General features: G+C 39.2%; 1 pseudogene; it reads left to right on the plus strand.

Annotated features, from left to right (window-relative positions):
- The first annotated feature begins 5784 nt into the window (after positions 1-5784).
- On the plus strand, positions 5785-19979 carry LOC102144431 (eukaryotic peptide chain release factor subunit 1 pseudogene; annotated as a pseudogene).
- The last annotated feature ends 286 nt before the right edge of the window (positions 19980-20265 follow it).

The raw sequence follows: 20265 nt of genomic DNA on the forward strand, positions 1-20265 counted from the left end.
CCATGGCATACTATGCAGCCATAAAAAAATGAGTTCATGTCCTTTGCAGGGACATGGATACAGCTGGAAACCATCATTCTCAGCAAACTATCAGAAGGACAGAAAACCAAACACCTCATGTTCTCACACATGGGCGGGAATTGAACAATGGAAACATTTGGACATAGGGTGGGGAACATCACACACCGGGGCCTGTCATAGGGTGGGAGGCTGGCGGAGGGATAGCATTAGGAGAAATACCTAATGTAACTAATGAGTTGACTGGTGCAGCAAACCAACATGGCACATGTATACCTATGTAACAGATGTGCACATTGTGCACATGTACCCTAGAAGTTAAAGTGTAATAATAGTAATATAATATTAGTTGTGGGTTTTTCATAAGTGTCCTTTTTCATGTTGAGGAAGTTTCCTTACATTTCTAGTTTGTTGAATTTTTAAGGAAGTGGTATTCAATCATAGAAAGTGTTTCTTCTGCATCAATTGAGATGATCCTTTAGTTTTTTTCTTTTTTTCATTTTAGTAATGTTTTATATTTCACTGGCTGCTTTTCCTGAATCAAACTTGCATTCCTAGAATAAATTACATTTGGTCATTATGTATAATCTTAATATGCTGTTGGATTCATTTTGCTACAGTTTTCTTCCTTGTAGAGTCTTTGTCTGCTTTTGGCATCAGGGAATGCTAGCCACAAGAAATGCTTTAGAAAGTATTCCCTCCTCTTTTGTTTTTGGAAGGGTTTGAGAAGGATTGATGTGAATTCTTTCTTTGGTTGGATTCAACAGTGAAGCTGTCTGGTCCTAGAATTTTCTTTGTTGGAAGGGTTTTGGTTGCTGACTCAATCTGTTCCGTTGGTATAGATTCGTTCAGATTTTCTGTTTCCTCTTCAATCAGTTTTGGTAGCTTATATGTTTCCAGGAATTTATACATTTCATTTAGGCTGTTTTTTTGTGTGTATAATTGTTCATAAGTATTATCTCATTGCTCTTTTTATTTCTGTAAGATCTATAGTAAAGTTCTCACTTTAATTTCTGATTTTAATAATTTGAGCCTTTTTTTTCTTAGTCAGTGGGTATTCACAAACTTTGTGGTTGGGGGAGTAATTTTACATGTCTGTATATTCAGACACCATCTGATCTCCTAATTTTTAAAATTTCCTTCCTTCTCCTATCTTTGGTTTTATTTTATTTTTTTTTCTTGTTCTTAATGTGCAAAGATAGGTTATTGATTTTGGATTTATTTCTTATTTTTTAATATAGTCACTTACAGATATAAATTCACCTCTGAGCCTTCTCATGAGTTTTGATGTGTTGTGTTTTCTTTTTCATTTGACTCAAAGTATTTTCTGATTTTACTTATAATTTCTTCTTTGTTTAATGTTGTTTAATATTTCTATGTTTGTCAGTTTTCCAGTTTCCCTTTTGTTATTGAGTTTTAGTTTCATTACATTGTTGTCAGAGAACATATATGCTTTTACTTTTTTGTGGCCAATATATGTATTTTAGAGAAGGTTTAACATGCATCTGAGAAAAACGGAACAATAGAATAAGCAAAACAATGGTGTCCTGATATTACTGGGTGTAGTGTTCCATAGATAGTAGGTCTAGTTGGTTTAGTGTGGCTTAAGCCCTTTATTTTTCTTCTGTCTAGTTATTCTATCCATTAATGAAAGTGGGATTTTAAAATCTCCAAATATTATTTTAGAACTGTCTACTTTTTCCCTTTAATTCTGTCAGTTTTTCTTCATAGGTTTGGGGCTCCTTGTTAGGTGCATACACGTTTATACTTTATCTAATTTCTTGACAGATTAATCCTTTTATCAATATATAATGTCCTTTGTCTCTTGTAACAATTTCTGTCTTTAAGTCTATTTTGTCTGATATTAATATAGCTACCTTAGCTCTTCTTTTTTTGGTTTGCTATTTGCATGGAATGTCTTTTGGTATTATTTTACTTTCAATTTATTTGTGAATTTTGATCTAAAGTGAGTTCTTTGAATTATTTTTGAGAGTTGATTTTTTATTATTAGTCAATGTTCATAATTTGTTTCAACCAAAAGACAATACACACAACAGAATTCTAATGCATTTCATTTTACATCCATTTTATTCCTCACTCACCTCTAAGACTTATCATTTAATTAAAATTTTTTTTACATCTCAAAAATATGTCTGCAATAATTAGAGCTTCATTAGCTGTCCCACTTGGAAACAGGTTTTTAATATTTTTACAGTAAAGAAGACGTGATGGGACATAACGAAAATGTAACTTAAAACACTATGAAAGAAAAGGAACTTTACAGGAACACAGTGGGAGTTCATAAGGAAAGAGTTCAGAAGCTCTTTCTCCTGGGGCCCCCAAGTAGAAAACAAAAACAAAACACACAAAGCACAACCACAGGTTCTTTGAGGAAAACAAAACCAACTCCAATGCTCCATCTTGAAGCCAGAATCAGCCTCTTAGAAGTTTGTAAAGCAACTATGCAAGCTGCTTCACCAATTCCTTCTGTTAAAATGTTCCAGGTCCTGGAACCCTGTCAATGGGACTCACTGATATTGCTTGAAAAAGTTATTCACTTCCGTTTCTGCAAGCAGCCCCACTCTCCCGAGCCAAAGCTGGTCAAAAGTGTTTTAAATTTCAGGACTTTCTGTGCAATTCTCTCTTCAATGATCATCTCCACTTCCAAAGTCATGAATATACAGACGTGTAAAATCACTCCCCCAATCACAAAGTTTGTGAACACCCACTTTTTCCTCTCTAGATTTCTCAGTTTAGGACACTGCGGTTCAAACACATTCACTAGAAAAAAAAAAAAAAGTACATTCAAACTCATTTCCCCTAGTTCTCATGGCCCAAATATTTTCCAATGCAGAAGATAATGAAGTTGAACCTCAAAAGCAGTACTTCCTAACTTCCAATCTCTTCTAGAAGGACATAAAAAAACGGAAAGCATGCTATATCAACCATTAGTGTTGGATAGTTTTAAAAGTCTATTTTCACATATAAATGGGATAAACAAGGGGTACAAATTGCACCTTTAAACTAGCAAGAGGAAAGAATCTCTTCCCAAATGTTACACTGAGGAATGTATCTTTAAATGAGAAAGGCCTTAAAATTAACAGATGATCACTATACACAGTCTGAAACTTCCATGACTGTCCAAAGCACCTCAAGGTAACAGCATCAAAGCACTGTGGGTGAAGCTTCTCGGGCAGAGCACCCCTCCTACAGTTTTTTGAGATTACTTATATGAATTAATTCTCCTTTAGGATTCCCTGGGATGGGGCAGAGACTAGAATAAAATTGACTTGTGAGGAGGGAAATAATGAGGTACAAGTGCATGTGGAATTTTTGAAGTAAGCATGTGATAGATCACTGCTTATCACCCCAGGGTTATCAAAACAGCCTTGGAAATTGCTCTTTCCTCATAATGCCTCTGAAGTTGTAAATCCATCCAAATTTGCTCCCCCTTGAGTCATTATACTCGGGAAATGAATTATTAAAATGTGCAAGTATTCACAGAAATTGAAAAGTTTCTCCTTTTAGCTGCAAGGCCAAATGAGAGGAAAACTAATTCTGATCCTAGAAACTAAGGTACGCTGAAGCTTTCAAAGAATCAATCATTTGAATTAGTCTTCACAACCATCAGTATCCTAAGTAGTTATTTGGCTGCTAGTCCTTCAGTATGGTGCTTGTGTTCAATTTCCGAAATCAATTCATATTCTATGCAGCACCTTTGTGTTAAAGCCATGATATTTTACTCCTAGACAAAGCTATGGATGATCATAAACTCTACTTCAAAACTATGGTCACCCAAGGAAATGCTCTGTCAGTGGAGTAGACCCTTTCCAACTCCATTAGCTGACACTGTCTTATAGCATGGTCTTGAACAGATTTCTTCAGAGATTCAATCCAGTTCAAATTAAAATAAAAAACCTGAGCTGGTTAGATACAAATATAAGAGAGAAAAATAAAGCCTCTATACAAAGAGCTTTATTTTATCTGACAAAGAGGAATGTTAAGACAAATTCTATTCAAGACATCCACCAAAGCCTCTATACAAAGAGCTTTATTTTATCTAACAAAGAGGAGTGTTAAGATAAATTCTATTCAAGAAATCCACCAACATTATGTTAATCCTATCATGTTTCACAGCATTACGTATCCATCCAGTGAAATCAGTCGGCAAAGAAACCCATTAAAGGCTATTTTTCATTGTACAGGCAGAGCAGTTGTCTGAAATATGCACTAGTCCACACTTACATTACTGAAAACTATGGAGGAGATAATATCCTGTGATTGACTCAGTCAACCATTTACCCAGTGGAGTAGGTTTTAGCAGATCTTGCTCATACATACTAATAAGACCAGAAACTTTCCCCTGTGGAGCCTTTAGTTAAACTCCAGTTTGTCAAATGTTAGGAATAGTCTAGCATCTGAAACAGAGCTATATTTGACAAGACACTGAAGATTTTAAGTAAAGGCTTGGTGAAATGGAGGGGAAATAAAGGATATTTGTTTCCAGGTTTAAGATTGAAGCCAAAATAGTCATTATACTGTATTCAATACAGTAACAATTGCAAACATTATAAGAGCAAGGTGGGCCACACTTTTTCTTTCTTCTTCAGTATATAAGACATAGTGCCTGAATACTTGAACGTACATAGTACATTCATCGTGTACCACAGAGAGAGTCACCTCTACTTCATTCCAGCAACTCAATTTCAAAGTTTAACAACACATAGGTCCTTTCTAAAAAGCACTTGGCACTCTCACTAGTTTAAAAAACTCAAGCCTTTGATGTGGATATTTGTGAGATTTGTCTTTTAAAGGAGGCCAATTTCTCAGACTCAGGAAAAGCTATTCATACCCTATGGTGTCCGTAAGACTTCCTCTGACATGGGGGCAAGGAAGTTACAAGGCTTCACTCCAACACCATAAAGTACAATATAGGGAAGATTTCTTTAACCATGTGGTCTTTATTTCAGTGCCAATGTTACAGATACAACACAAATGTTCCAGTCAGAAGGAATTCAAATGGAATGTCAAGGTCCAAGCAAGGCTCAGGAAATAAAAAGAGAGGTTTGAAGCAATAGATAAGATGACTCCAATATACTCCAGGATGAGTCTGATACTCACTCTTCCTAATGGCAAAGGTGCTTTTGATACAGAGTCTGATCTTTAAAACTGGTGAACTACTCTTTCCACCCATTACCATAGTTAAAACAGGCAAGTTATGGGCTTAAGAGCACTTCAAAATTCGTAGTAGGAATAGGGCCATTAATAACTATGAATATATCTTTTAGATAACTTTTTGATCTAAAGTGAGCATATAGATAGATCCTTTAAAAAAACCCTCTCTCTGCCATATCTGCTTTTTGATTTGAGAATAAACCCATTTACATAGAAAGCAATTATTGGTAAGAAAGGGTATAGTTCTGTATTTTGCTATTTATTTTCTATATGTACTAGTCTTTTTTGTTCTTCATTTCCTCCATTAATTCCTATATATATAATATATTGTATTACATATGACATAATATATATGTAATTACATATGACATAATATATATGTAATTACATATATATTGTATACATATTTGAAAGAAGGTTCTTCCATGTGTGCACTGGAAGCTGGAGCCAACTGAAGGTCTCCGCATGGGAAAATGGGGAAAGTGATGGGGAGCTGGATCTGGACATGAGGAGCATTACTTCTATCAGGAGAGATGCAGATGCTAAGGCTATTTTGCCCAAGAATGAGAAACTGAAGCTGAGGAGCCAATGATGGCTGCAGAAAACCAAAGCCAAAAGTTGGCTGAGCAGAAGTGCAAAGAGCAGAGGCAGAGGGCCACTGTGGTGGTAAGGAACCTGCACCCACTGAGGCACACTCTGGCGGAGCTGCTGAGGCTGGAGGCCAGCACCTAGAACCAGGCTCATGACAGGGTGAGCAGCAAGCCCAGGCCAACGGAGCTCAGTCAGATGGGTGCAGCCCAGAGAAAGGACCAGGTTTCAGGAGCTCCAGGCCAACAGAGCTAGCCCCCTGCTGGCTATAAGGCAGCAGCTGACCCACCAGGTGCAGCTGGAAGGTGATGTGGGACACACATGTAGGCCGAGATGCCAAGAAGATGGCCGGCATCTTGAAGACCGTGGCCTGAGTCTGCTGGGCACCCTCCTATTTGGTCTTTTTGCCATGTTACGGGATAAGTGAAGAGAGCTGGTTGTGAGAACCAATAAAGTGCTCTATGAACTCCTTCCCTTGCGCCTCCAAGGGCTAGGGCTGGGCCGACTCTGGGAGAACTGCCCTCTCTCCCCTCAGGATGACAAGTCGTGTGCCCCAAGCTGGGGGCCTCCAAACTCCCATGCAGAGTGAAGATGACCAAAGTGGTGGGTTTGTGGGGGCTACACTTGCAGGAAACTTATGGCCTGCCAAGTCCTTGATTCTGTCACTAAACAGGTGTAGACGCACCCCACTCCTAGACTGCTGTATGGCTTCCTGGCTGTGTTAGATGCAGGAATCTGTGTAACTGTATGCGTTATTAACTATGAGAAAGGCGCCTGGGAGGGGACGGCCTGCTGTGCTGGGTTCTGCCACAAACCGCTGTCTTTTGCTTCAGCCTGAGTTTCTGCTGTGGCCCTGGTGGGGTCCAGGAGCACTCAGGCCTGTGAAGTCTGGAGCCAAGGGTGGCTCCGGGCTCTCCTGGCCTTGGAGTCTGCCCCTCAACCCCCTCTTAGTCACAAGGGTTAAGTTGGCACTTGTGAGCACCCCCCACCCTCCACTTGCTTTCTCACTTGTTGTACCCACTCCCTTTGCCTTGCTCCTGCCAGCTCTGAGCCCAGGACTCTCAAGATCTCACTTTGGTGATGTCAGAAGGGAGGGCCTTCTTGCACTGAGGAAATGTGGAGCAGGCCCAGTGGTGAAGCCTCTCAGCTGACTCAGAAGCAAGACGGATTGACGTTTGTTGTTAGAAGCCATTGGGATTTGGAGTTTGGTTGTTGGAGTGCAAATCACTGACTGGTCAGCCCTTGATTTCAGGATATGGAAAGTGAGAGGGCAGTGCGTTCCCAGCCCCCTGAGGCCCAGCTGGGGTTCCCCCTGCCCCAGCTCTCTCCTCAGGTGTCCCCCAGTGCTGTGTGGGACTTGCTGGCCCGTATCCTGCCGGGGGGCCTGGGTAGGACCACTCTCAGCTCTCAGGGTGGGGCCCAGTACCCTAAGCCTTCACAGGCTGCCTGGGGTGGGGTGGCGCTAGGTACCCCAGGACCTCCTGGCTCCAGGATGTGTGCCTGGACTCCCTGCTGATGTCCCTGTGTCATGAGCCCTCTATGGTCCTGACCTCCCATGTCACACCCACGTGCTCAGGGTTCAGAACCCCAGCAGTGTCCAGGAAGACTGCCCAATGAGAAGGTGGCCAAGAGGAATCTGAGCCTGTGTTTCCTCCATTCAGTCCTAGGGTCCTGGGCCCCTACTCCACAACAAGAGACTTGGTGGTGTCCACAGACACAGCGTGGACACCCTCCAAGGCACTTGACAAATAAGAAGGGACAGCAGTGGCTGGCTTGACTGCCTGGCAAGAGAGCACCAACCCTTCTGACAGAGGAATTCTCACTTAATTGAGATAAGTAGTTTAGAAAATTGAATTTATGATAAACCCATTTTTGCAATAAAGTGAATGTTAGGAACAAAGCCTGTCAAATGCACAGACAGCATAGCCTGATTGTCAGGGAGGCAGGGTGGGGGTGGCCTTCACTTTCTTCGCACTTTTCTGTATAGTCTGAATTTTTGTATAATGGATATGTATTCTGTGTTATTTTAAGAGGAAAACCTTCTAGTTTCCTAGTCTTCAAATGACTTCAGTCTGACTGTGGGCTGGTGTGGCTTGAAACTCCCCTTCTAGGGATGCTCCTGGGCTCAGGAGCTTCTGACTCCTGTCCAGAAACAGGTGCCTTCCCTTTGAGGTCCTACCTGAGAAAACAGGCCCCATGCAGCAGAGACTGCAGAGTCACGTGTGGACAATGTTGAGGAAAGAGGACTGGCTGGGCGTTGTCAGGGAAGACATTTAAACAAAGACTTAGAGAGACAGGGGCAGTGGGCATCCTGTCAACTGAGATAGACTCAGAATTGTCCCAAGAAAGTAGCCTAAGAAACCACAAATGTTGGGGGATGTCATCCTAGCATTTTTTTGCAAGTGCAAGAAACCCAAACACTCAGTGATGGGCTTGTGCTCAGACAGACAGGTTAATCCCTGCATCAGAAGAGCATTCTTGAGTTTATTTATCATCACTTATGTTAAACATGGTTATTAGCTGAGCACTGCTCCGTTCCAGCCACCATGTAGAGAGAGGGAATCTCTAGATAGAGGATGGAGTAGTCCCATCTTGCCCCAAAACAAATCATGTGCAGTCCCTTTGGATAAACATTGGGAGACTCCCTGGAATCAATAGATCTGAGTGAAGAAAAGTGTAGAATCTTTTCTATATATATATATATATTTTTTTTTTGGTGTGTATTTTCTAATCTTTGTAGAATGAATATGAATTACTTGGTAATATAAGAAAAAATATAAATATATATATATATTTGATTATTTTGTTTTGTTTTTATTTTTAAAATTTGTGTAAATTTATGGGATGCAAGTGTAATTTTGTTACATGCATGGACTGTGTAGTGGTGAAGTCAGGGCTTTTAGGGTAACCATTGCTCAAATAATGTACACTGTACCCGTTAAGTAATTGCTCATCATCCACCCCACCCAAAATATACCATATGAATTTACTTATCTTTTTCTGTATAGTTTTAAATTTTTTTTCTTACACTGGAGATTACAGTTAACATCTTACAATTAACATCTTTGTTGACCAGCCTGGGCAATAAAGTAAGACCCTATCTCAAAAAGCAAACAAACAACAAGAACAACACAAAAACAAAAAACAAAGAAACAAAAAACCTCAAAAATGCAGTAACAGGGACTTTTATATTTACCTATGCAGCTACTTTTACCATTGTTCTTTATTTGTTTGTATGATTTTGGGTTACTGTCTAGTGTTCTTTCATTTCAGGTTGAACAACTCCCTTATAATTTCTTTTAGGGTAGGTCTGTTAGTGACAAATTCCCTCAGTTTTTTGTTGCCTGAGAATGTCTTAATTTTGCCTTTATTTTTGAAGAACAAAAGTTTTGCTGAATGTAGAATTATTGGTTCATAGTTCCCCCCCCCTTTGGCACTTAAAATATATTATGCCCATCTTCTGAAGTCTATGGTTTCTGAAGAGAAATTGATCTGTTTCTCATTGAAGATTCCTTTTTCATTTGTGGGAAAGTCACTTTTCTCTTGCTGCTTTCAATATTTTCTCTTTGTCTTTGACTTTTTACACTTTGATCATAACTTGTCTCAGTGTGGATATGTTTTAGCTTTTCCTGCTTGGAGTAAATTATGCTTCTTGGATGTGTAGATTCCTATCTTTCATGATTATTCAAGAAACTTTTGGACATTACTACTTTAAACATTCTTTTGCCCATTCATTTTATGTTCCCTTCTGGAGGTTTCACTATTCAAATGTTGGTATGCCTGATGGTTTCCCTCAGGTCTCTAAGACTCTATTTATTTTTATTTTTTCTTTGTATTTCTGTTCCTCTTACTGCACACTCTTGTTTGACCTATCTTCACCTTTACTGATTATTTCTTATACCAGCCCTAATCTACCATTGAGCTCCTCTAGTGAAGTCTTTATTTCTGTTATTTTACTTTTGTTCTCCAGATTTTGTATTTGTTTCTTTTTAAGAAATGACTTCTCTTTATTGATATTCTTTATTTGTTGAGACTTTGTTCTCCTGGTTTCCTTTTATTTATTTATTTATTTATTTATTTATTTATCCATGATTACTATAGCTCTTGGAGCTAGATTTTTTTTTTTTTTTTTTTTTTTTTTGAGATGGAGTCTTACTCTGTCACTCAGGCTGGAGTGCAGTGGCATGATCTTGGCTCACTGCAACCAACCTCCGCCTCCTGGGTTCAAGCGATTCTCCTGCCTCAGCCTCCCAAGTAGCTGGGACTACAGGTGCATGCCACCACATCCAGCTATTTTTTTGTATTTTTAGTAGAGATGGAATTTCACTGTGTTAGCCAGGGTCTCAATCTCCTGACATTGTGATCCACCTGCTTCCCATAGTGCTGGGATTAAAGGGGTGAGCCACCATGCCTGGCCAAAGAGAGGAGATTTAAAGCCTTTGTCCAATGCCTAGCCTTTCTCAGGGAATGTTTCTATTAATTTCTTCTTCTTCTTCTTCTTTTTTTTTATACTGAGTGCACCTTTGCATGTCTCATAATTTATTGTTGAAATCTGAACATTTTATGTATTATGAAGTGGCAGCACTTGGTGTCAGATTATCCCTGTTCCCCTAAATTTGTTTTGCTGCTTGTTGTTACTTTTTAGTGACTTTTGTAAACCATTTTTTATAAAGCCTGTATTCTTTATGTGTGGCTACTGAAGTCTGCATTCTGTTAGCTTAGTGGACGCTCATATTTTGAAAGCATTTTCTTAAATGCCTGAAACTCACCCCTACAAAATACTCTCCCAGTCTTTGAATATGGACACTGTGTTGGGGCCCTCCTTCAATGCTTTGCTTTGAAGTCTGTTTTATCTGATATTAATGTTTACATAATATGCATTTTTCCCTAATTTTTGCCATACCTTTGTATTTAAGGTGAATTTCTTGTAAACCATAATTTTAAACATAATTCCCTCCCCCAAATCTATCTCTTTTAATTGGTATATTTAGATGATTTACACATAAGGTAATTATTAATATATTAATGCTTATGTCTGCCACCTTATTATGTGTGCTCTACTAGTTTACGTTACTTCTCAATTCTTTTATTTGCCTTTTAATTTTTAACATCTTGTTGGTTAAGTAGAATATTTTGGATTACACCTTGATTTATTTATACCATTTTTTTCTTTCTCTTTAAAATATTACCTGCAACCAACTCACACCATATACTGTTTTTGAGTATACCACTTTGCATAGTTTTCTTTATAATTGCTTTAGAGATTACCATATGTATACTAACATATCACTGTGTACTGGTATCGGAGTTTTAATACTAATATTAAATATACAAACCTTGCTTCTACTTAGGTCATTTTATCCTGTGCATTCAAATAAAATATAACTGTCTAGGGGGCGGAGCAAGACGGCCGAATAGGAACAGCTCCAGTCTCCAACTCCCAGCGTGAGCGACACAGAAGACCGGTGATTTCTGCATTTTCAACTGAGGTACTGGGTTCATCTCACTGGGGAGTGCCGGACGATCGGTGCTGGTCAGCTGCTGCAGCCCGACCAGCGAGAGCTGAAGCAGGGCGAGGCATTGCCTCACCTGGGAAGCACAAGGGGGAAGGGAATCCCTTTTCCTAGCCAGGGGAACTGAGACACACAACACCTGGAAAATCGGGTAACTCCCACCCCAATACTGCGCTTTAAGCAAACAGGCACACCAGGAGATCATATCCCACACCTGGTCGGGAGGGTCCCACACCCACGGAGCCTTCCTCATTGCTAGCACAGCAGTCTGCGATCTCGCGGCAAGGCAGCAGCGAGGCTGGGGGAGGGGCGCCCACCATTGCTGAGGCTTAAGTAGGTAAACAAAGCTGCTGGGAAGCTCGAACTGGGTGGAGCTCACAGCAGCTCAAGGAAACCTGCCTGTCTCTGTAGACTCCACCTCTGGGGACAGGGCAATAACAAACGCAGCCAAAACCTCTGCAGACGCAAACGACTCTGTCTGACAGCTTTGAAGAGAGCAGTGGATCTCCCAACACAGAGGTTGAGATCTGAGAAGGGACAGACTCCCTGCTTAAGTGGGTCCCTGACCCCTGAGTAGCCTAACTGGGAGACATCCCCCACTAGGGGCAGTCTGACACCCCACACCTCACAGGGTGGAGTACACCCCTGAGAGGAAGCTTCCAAAGCAAGAATCAGACAGGTACACTCGCTGTTCAGAAATATTCTATCTTCTGCAACCTCTGCTGCTGATACCCAGGAAAACAGGGTCTGGAGTGGACCTCAAGCAATCTCCAACAGACCTACAGCTGAGGGTCCTGACTGTGAGAAGGAAAACTATCAAACAGGAAGGACACCTACACCAAAACCCCATCAGTACATCACCATCATCAAAGACCAGAGGCAGATAAAACCACAAAGATGGGGAAAAAGCAGGGCAGAAAAGCTGGAAATTCAAAAAATAAGAGCGCATCTCCCCCGGCAAAGGAGCGCAGCTCATCGCCAGCAACGGATCAAAGCTGGACGGAGAATGACTTTGACGAGATGAGAGAAGAAAGCTTCAGTCCATCAAATTTCTCAGAGCTAAAGGAGGAATTACGTACCCAGCGCAAAGAAACTAAAAATCTTGAAAAAAAAGTGGAAGAATTGATGGCTAGAGTAATTAATGCAGAGAAGGTCATAAACGAAATGAAAGAGATGAAAACCATGACACGAGAAATACGTGACAAATGCACAAGCTTCAGTAAGCGACTCGATCAACTGGAAGAAAGAGTATCAGCGATTGAGGATCAAATGAATGAAATGAAGCGAGAAGAGAAACCAAAAGAAAAAAGAAGAAAAAGAAATGAACAAAGCCTGCAAGAAGTATGGGATTATGTAAAAAGACCAAATCTACGTCTGATTGGGGTGCCTGAAAGTGAGGGGGAAGATGGAACCAAGTTGGAAAACACTCTTCAGGATATCATCCAGGAGAACTTCCCCAACCTAGTAGGGCAGGCCAACATTCAAATCCAGGAAATACAGAGAACGCCACAAAGATACTCCTCGAGAAGAGCAACTGCAAGACACATAATTGCTAGATTCACCAAAGTTGAAATGAAGGAAAAAATCTTAAGGGCAGCCAGAGAGAAAGATCGGGTTACTCACAAAGGGAAGCCCATCAGACTAACAGCAGATCTCTCGGCAGAAACTCTCCAAGCCAGAAGAGAGTGGGGGCCAATATTCAACATTCTTCAAGAAAAGAATTTTCAACCCAGAATTTCATATCCAGCCAAACTAAGTTTCATAAGTGAAGGAGAAATAAAATCCTTTACAGATAAGCAAATGCTTAGAGATTTTGTCACCACTAGGCCTGCCTTACAAGAGACCCTGAAGGAAGCACTCAACATGGAAAGGAACAACTGGTACCAGCCATTGCAAAAACATGCCAAAATGTAAAGACCATCGAGGCTAGGAAGAAACTGCATCAACTAACGAGCAAAATAACCAGTTAATATCATAATGGCAGGATCAAGTTCACACATAACAATCTTAACCTTAAATGTAAATGGACTAAATGCTCCAATTAAAAGACACAGACTGGCAAACTGGATAAAGAGTCAAGACCCATCAGTCTGCTGTATTCAGGAGACCCATCTCACACGCAGAGACATACATAGGCTCAAAATAAAGGGATGGAGGAAGATTTACCAAGCAAATGGAGAACAAAAAAAAGCGGGGGTTGCAATACTAGTCTCTGATAAAACAGACTTTAAACCATCAAAGATCAAAAGAGACAAAGAAGGCCATTACATAATGGTAAGGGGATCAATTCAACAGGAAGAGCTAACTATCCTAAATATATATGCACCCAATACAGGAGCACCCAGATTCATAAAGCAAGTCCTTAGAGACTTACAAAGAGACTTAGACTCCCATACAATAATAATGGGAGACTTCAACACTCCACTGTCAACATTAGACAGATCAACGAGACAGAAAGTTAACAAGGATATCCAGGAATTGAACTCATCTCTGCAGCAAGCAGACCTAATAGACATCTATAGAACTCTCCACCCCAAATCAACAGAATATACATTCTTCTCAGCACCACATCGTACTTACTCCAAAATCGACCACGTAATTGGAAGTAAAGCACTCCTCAGCAAATGTACAAGAACAGAAATTATAACAAACTGTCTCTCAGACCACAATGCAATCAAACTAGAACTCAGGACTAAGAAACTCAATCCAAACCGCTCAACTACATGGAAACTGAACAACCTGCTCCTGAATGACTACTGGGTACATAACGAAATGAAGGCAGAAATAAAGATGTTCTTTGAAACCAATGAGAACAAAGATACAACATACCAGAATCTCTGGGACACATTTAAAGCAGTGTGTAGAGGGAAATTTATAGCACTAAATGCCCACAAGAGAAAGCAGGAAAGATCTAAAATTGACACTCTAACATCGCAATTAAAAGAACTAGAGAAGCAAGAGCAAACACATTCGAAAGCTAGCAGAAGGCAAGAAATAACTAAGATCAGAGCAGAACTGAAGGAGATAGAGACACAAAAGTCTCTCCAAAAAGTCAATGATTCCAGGAGTTGGTTTTTTGAAAAGATCAACAAAATTGACAGACCACTAGCAAGACTAATAAAGAAGAAAAGAGAGAAGATTCAAATCGACGCAATTAAAAATGATAAAGGGGATATCACCACAAACCCCACAGAAATACAAACTACCATCAGAGAATACTATAAACACCTCTACGCAAATAAACTGGAAAATCTAGAAGAAATGGATAATTTCCTGGACACTTACACTCTTCCAAGACTAAACCAGGAAGAAGTTGAATCCCTGAATAGACCAATAGCAGGCTCTGAAATTGAGGCAATAATTAATAGCCTACCAACCAAAAAAAGTCCAGGACCAGATGGATTCACAGCTGAATTCTACCAGAGGTACAAGGAGGAGTTGGTACCATTCCTTCTGAAACTATTCCAATCAATAGAAAAAGAGAGAATCCTCCCTAACTCATTTTATGAGACCAACATCATCCTGATACCAAAGCCTGGCAGAGACACAACAAAAAAAGAGAATTTTAGACCAATATCCCTGATGAACATCGATGCAAAAATCCTCAATAAAATACTGGCAAACCGGATTCAGCAACACATCAAAAAGCTTATCCACCATGATCAAGTGGGCTTCATCCCTGGGATGCAAGGCTGGTTCAACATTCGCAAATCAATAAACATAATCCAGCATATAAACAGAACCAAAGACAAGAACCACATGATTATCTCAATAGATGCAGAAAAGGGTTTTGACAAAATTCAACAGCCCTTCATGCTAAAAACGCTCAATAAATTCGGTATTGATGGAACGTACCTCAAAATAATAAGAGCTATTTATGACAAACCCACAGCCAATATCATACTGAATGGGCAAAAACTGGAAAAATTCCCTTTGAAAACTGGCACAAAACAGGGATGCCCTCTCTCACCACTCCTATTCAACATAGTGTTGGAAGTTCTGGCTAGGGCATTTAGGCAAGAGAAAGAAATCAAGGGTATTCAGTTAGGAAAAGAAGAAGTCAAATTATCCCTGTTTGCAGATGACATGATTGTATATTTAGAAAACCCCATTGTCTCAGCCCAAAATCTCCTTAAGCTGATAAGCAACTTCAGCAAAGTCTCAGGATACAAAATTAATGTGCAAAAATCATAAGCATTCTTATACACCAGTAACAGACAAACAGAGAGCCAAATCAGGAATGAACTTCCATTCACAATTGCTTCAAAGAGAATAAAATACCTAGGAATCCAACTTACAAGGGATGTAAAGGACCTCTTCAAGGAGAACTACAAACCACTGCTCAGTGAAATAAAAGAGGACACAAACAAATGGAAGAACATACCATGCTCATGGATAGGAAGAATCAATATAGTGAAAATGGCCATACTGCCCAAGGTCATTTATAGATTCAATGCCATCCCCATCAAGCTACCAATGAGTTTCTTCACAGAATTGGAAAAAACTGCTTTAAAGTTCATATGGAACCAAAAAGAGCCCGCATATCCAAGACAATCCTAAGTCAAAAAAACAAAGCTGGAGGCATCACGCTACCTGACTTCAAACTATACTACAAGGCTACAGTAACCAAAACAGCATGGTACTGGTACCAAAACAGAGATATAGACCAATGGAACAGAACAGAGTCCTCAGAAATAATACCACACATCTACAGCCATCTGATCTTTGACAAACCTGAGAGAAACAAGAAATGGGGAAAGGATTCCCTATTTAATAAATGGTGCTGGGAAAATTGGCTAGCCATAAGTAGAAAGCTGAAACTGGATCCTTTCCTTACTCCTTATACGAAAATTAATTCAAGATGGATTAGAGACTTAAATGTTAGACCTAATACCATAAAAATCCTAGAGGAAAACCTAGGTGGTACCATTCAGGACATAGGCATGGGCAAAGACTTCATGTCTAAAACACCAAAAGCAACGGCAGCAAAAGCCAAAATTGACAAATGGGATCTAATTAAACTAAAGAGCTTCTGCACAGCAAAAGAAACTACCATCAGAGTGAACAGGCAACCTACGGAATGGGAGAAAATTTTTGCAATCTACTCATCTGACTAAGGGCTAATATCCAGAACCTACAAAGAACTCAAACAAATTTACAAGAAAAAAACAAACAACCCCATCAAAAAGTGGGCAAAGGATATGAACAGACATTTCTCAAAAGAAGACATTCATACAGCCAACAGACACATGAAGAAATGCTCATCATCACTGGCCATCAGAGAAATGCAAATCAAAACCACAATGAGATACCATCTCACACCAGTTAAAATGGCGATCATTAAAAAGTCAGGAAACAACAGGTGCTGGAGAGGATGTGGAGAAATAGGAACACTTTTACACTGTTGGTGGGATTGTAAACTAGTTCAACCATTATGGAAAACACTATGGCGATTCCTCAAGGATCTAGAACTAGATGTACCATATGACCCAGCCATCCCATTACTGGGTATATACCCAAAGGATTATAAATTATGCTGCTATAAAGACACATGCACACGTATGTTTATTGCAGCACTATTCACAATAGCAAAGACTTGGAATCAACCCAAATGTCCATCAGTGACAGATTGGATTAAGAAAATGTGGCACATATACACCATGGAATACTATGCAGCCATAAAAAAGGATGAGTTTGTGTCCTTTGTAGGGACATGGATGCAGCTGGAAACCATCATTCTTAGCAGACTATCACAAGAACAGAAAACCAAACACCGCATGTTCTCACTCATAGGTGGGAACTGAACAATGAGATCACTTGGACTCAGAAAGGGGAACATCACACACAGGGGCCTATCATGGGGAGGGGGGCGGGGGGAGGGATTGCATTGGGAGTTATACCTGATGTAAATGACGAGTTGATGGGTGCAGCACACCAACATGGCACAAGTATACCTATGTAACAAACCTGCACGTTATGCACATGTACCCTACAACTTAAAGTATAATAATAATAAATAAATTTAAAAAAAAAATAAATAAATATACAAAAAATAAAAATAAAAATAAAATATAACTGTCTTAAATACTTACTGTGCATATATTGAGTACCATATCACATAGTGTTATAATTTTCGCTTCAATCTTCAGATAAGATTTAAAAACTCAAGAGAAGTAAGATTATCTCTTGCTATTACACCTCTTTTTTGTATTCCTATGTTCTTCCTTTTCTGAAGTTCCAAGCCTTCTTCTGTTATAATTTCCTTTCTAAGAAAGTTTAAAGAACTTCTTTTAGCTATTTTTTAAGGATAGATTTGCTAGCAACAAATTCTGTTTATTTTTCTTCATCTGAGAATGTCTCGATTTACCCTTCATTCCTGACAGATATTTTTGCTGGATATACAATTTGTGTTTGACAAGTCCTTTCTTTCAGCACTTAAAATATGTTGTTACTTATTTCTGGCCTTTATGGTTTTAGATGAGAAATACATTTTCATTTGGATTAGTATCATCCTAGAGGAAATGTGTTGTTTGTCTCTGGCTGCTTTCAAGATGTTTTCTTTATATTTAGTTTTCAGAAGCTAAATATCACGTGTCTTGACATGTGTTTCTTTGGATTTATCCTATTTGCAATTCACTGAACTTCTTGAATCTGTGGGTTTATGTGTTTCACCAAATTTGGGAAGTTTTCAGCCAGTATTTTTTTTGAGTATTCTCTCAGCCATACTCCCCTTTACTTCTGGAACTCTGGTAATACGAACTTTTATATCTATATTTTTTATACATTCTCACACGTCCCTCAGGTCCTCTTCTTTTTTAAAATTTCTATTTACCCCCGTTGTTAAGATTGAATAAATTCTATTTATCTGTCTTCAAATTTACTGATTCTATCCTCTGTCATCTCGACTCTACTATTAAGCCCATCGAGTAATTTAAAAAAATTTGCTTATTGCCTTTTTATGTTCTATAATTTCCATTTGTTATTTTAAAATATAACTTGAATTTCTTTTCTGACATTTTCTTTTTTTTTCATTTATTTCAAGGAAATTTGTAAGTCCTTATTAAAGCAATTGTATGATGGATACCTTAAAATCCTTGTAAGGCAATTCTAACATCTCTATCAACTCAGTGTTGGCATCTATTGATTGTCTTTTCTTATTCAAATTGTGGTTTTCCTGGTTGTTGGTATGATGAGTGATTTTTTATTGTATTCCAAACATTCTGGAAATTATACTGTGAGATGTTTAATTACACTTAACATTATTTTAAAGCACATAGTCTCTATGTTGAAGTAGCACAAGAGCTGGATATGTTCAGCTTCCTGTTGGCCTCACTGACACCAGGGAGTATGGAAGTGGAGCGCTGAATCATGCCGCTTTGTTGCTGCATGGTAAAAATGGAAGCTCAGTTTCTAGTTGGACCCTGCTGACAATGGGGAATGGTGGGGGAGTTGTCTTAGTTTAGGTTGCCATAACAAAGTACTATATACTGCGTGGTTTAAAAAAAAAAACAAATGCTCTGAGTGACAAAATTATTAGCAGACGAGTTTGGAATTGCATCTAACATTGAGTCATGAATAAACTGTCTTTCAGTCCTGGGAGCCATTACATCTGTACAACAAAGGCTCAAACTTTATAACAAAGTACCTTCAAATGGTCTGGTTGTTTACTGTGGAACAACTGTAACAGAAGAAGGAAAGGAAAAGAAAGTCAACATTGACTTTGAACCTTTCAAACCAATTAATACATCATTGTACTTGTGTGACAACAAATTCCATACAGAGGCTCTTATAGCACTACTTTCAGATTATAGCAAATTTGGCTTTATTGTAATAGATGGTAGTGGTGCAGTTTTTGGCACACTCCAAGGAAACACAAGTCCTGCACAAATTCATTGTGGATCTCCCAAAGAAACACGGTAAAGGAGGTCAGTCATCCCTGTGTTTTGCCTCTTTAAGAATGGAAAAGCGATATAACTACGTTTGGAAAGTAGCAGAGACTGCTGTGTAGCTGTTTATTTCTGGAGACAAAGTGAATGTGACTGGTCTAGTTTTAGCTGGATCCGCTAACTTTAAAACTGAACTAAGTCAATCTGATATATTTGATCAAAAGTTGCAATAAAAAGTTTTAAAGTTAGTTTGTATATCCTATGGTGGTGAAAATGGATTCAACTAAGCTATTGAGTTATCTACTGAAGTCCTCTCCAATGTGAAATTCATTCAAGAGAAGAAATTAATAGGACGATAGTTTGATAAAATCAGCCATGACATGGGCAAGTACTGTTTTGGCATTGAAGATTCGCTAAAGGCTTTGAAAATGGGAGCTGTAGAGACTCTAATAGTCTTTGAAAATCTGGATAATGAGATATGTTCTTCATTGACAAAGCACAGAAGAGGAGAAAATTCTCTAACTCCAGAGCAAGAAAAGGATACATCTCATTTCATAGACAAAGAGACTGGATGGGAACATGAGCTTATTGAGAGCATACCCCTGTTGGAATGGTTTGCTAACAACTATAAAAAATGTGGAGCTACGTTGGAAATTGTCACAGATAAATCACAAGAAATGTCTCAGTTTGTGAAAGGATTTGGTAGAAGTGCAGGTATCTTGTGGTACCGAGTAGATTTCCAGGGAATAGAATACCAGGAGACGATGAATTTTTTTTTACCTTAGTGACTAGTAGATAGTCAGCAAAACGTGCCTCACCCTCCAACATCCAACCCAAGGAGCATACCCATGGTCGAATCCAAACATATCCCTGCCTCACAATTGGAACATTTTCGGAATTTAATCCATGAGCATTGGATATTGAAAAGAAAACCGAAACAAAACCAGACCCAGTCCTACACTTTGGTTTGTCATGGTGTTAACACAGCAGCCTACAACTAAGTTCCTAAATGCACCTTTGGACTAGTGTAAAAAGGAATCCCAGTTTTCACTTTACTTGGTAGTAAAATTGGTTGCTCTTGTATT

This window comes from Macaca fascicularis, chromosome X (assembly GCF_037993035.2).
Source record: "Macaca fascicularis isolate 582-1 chromosome X, T2T-MFA8v1.1".
NCBI classification, from domain to species: Eukaryota; Metazoa; Chordata; class Mammalia; order Primates; family Cercopithecidae; genus Macaca; species Macaca fascicularis.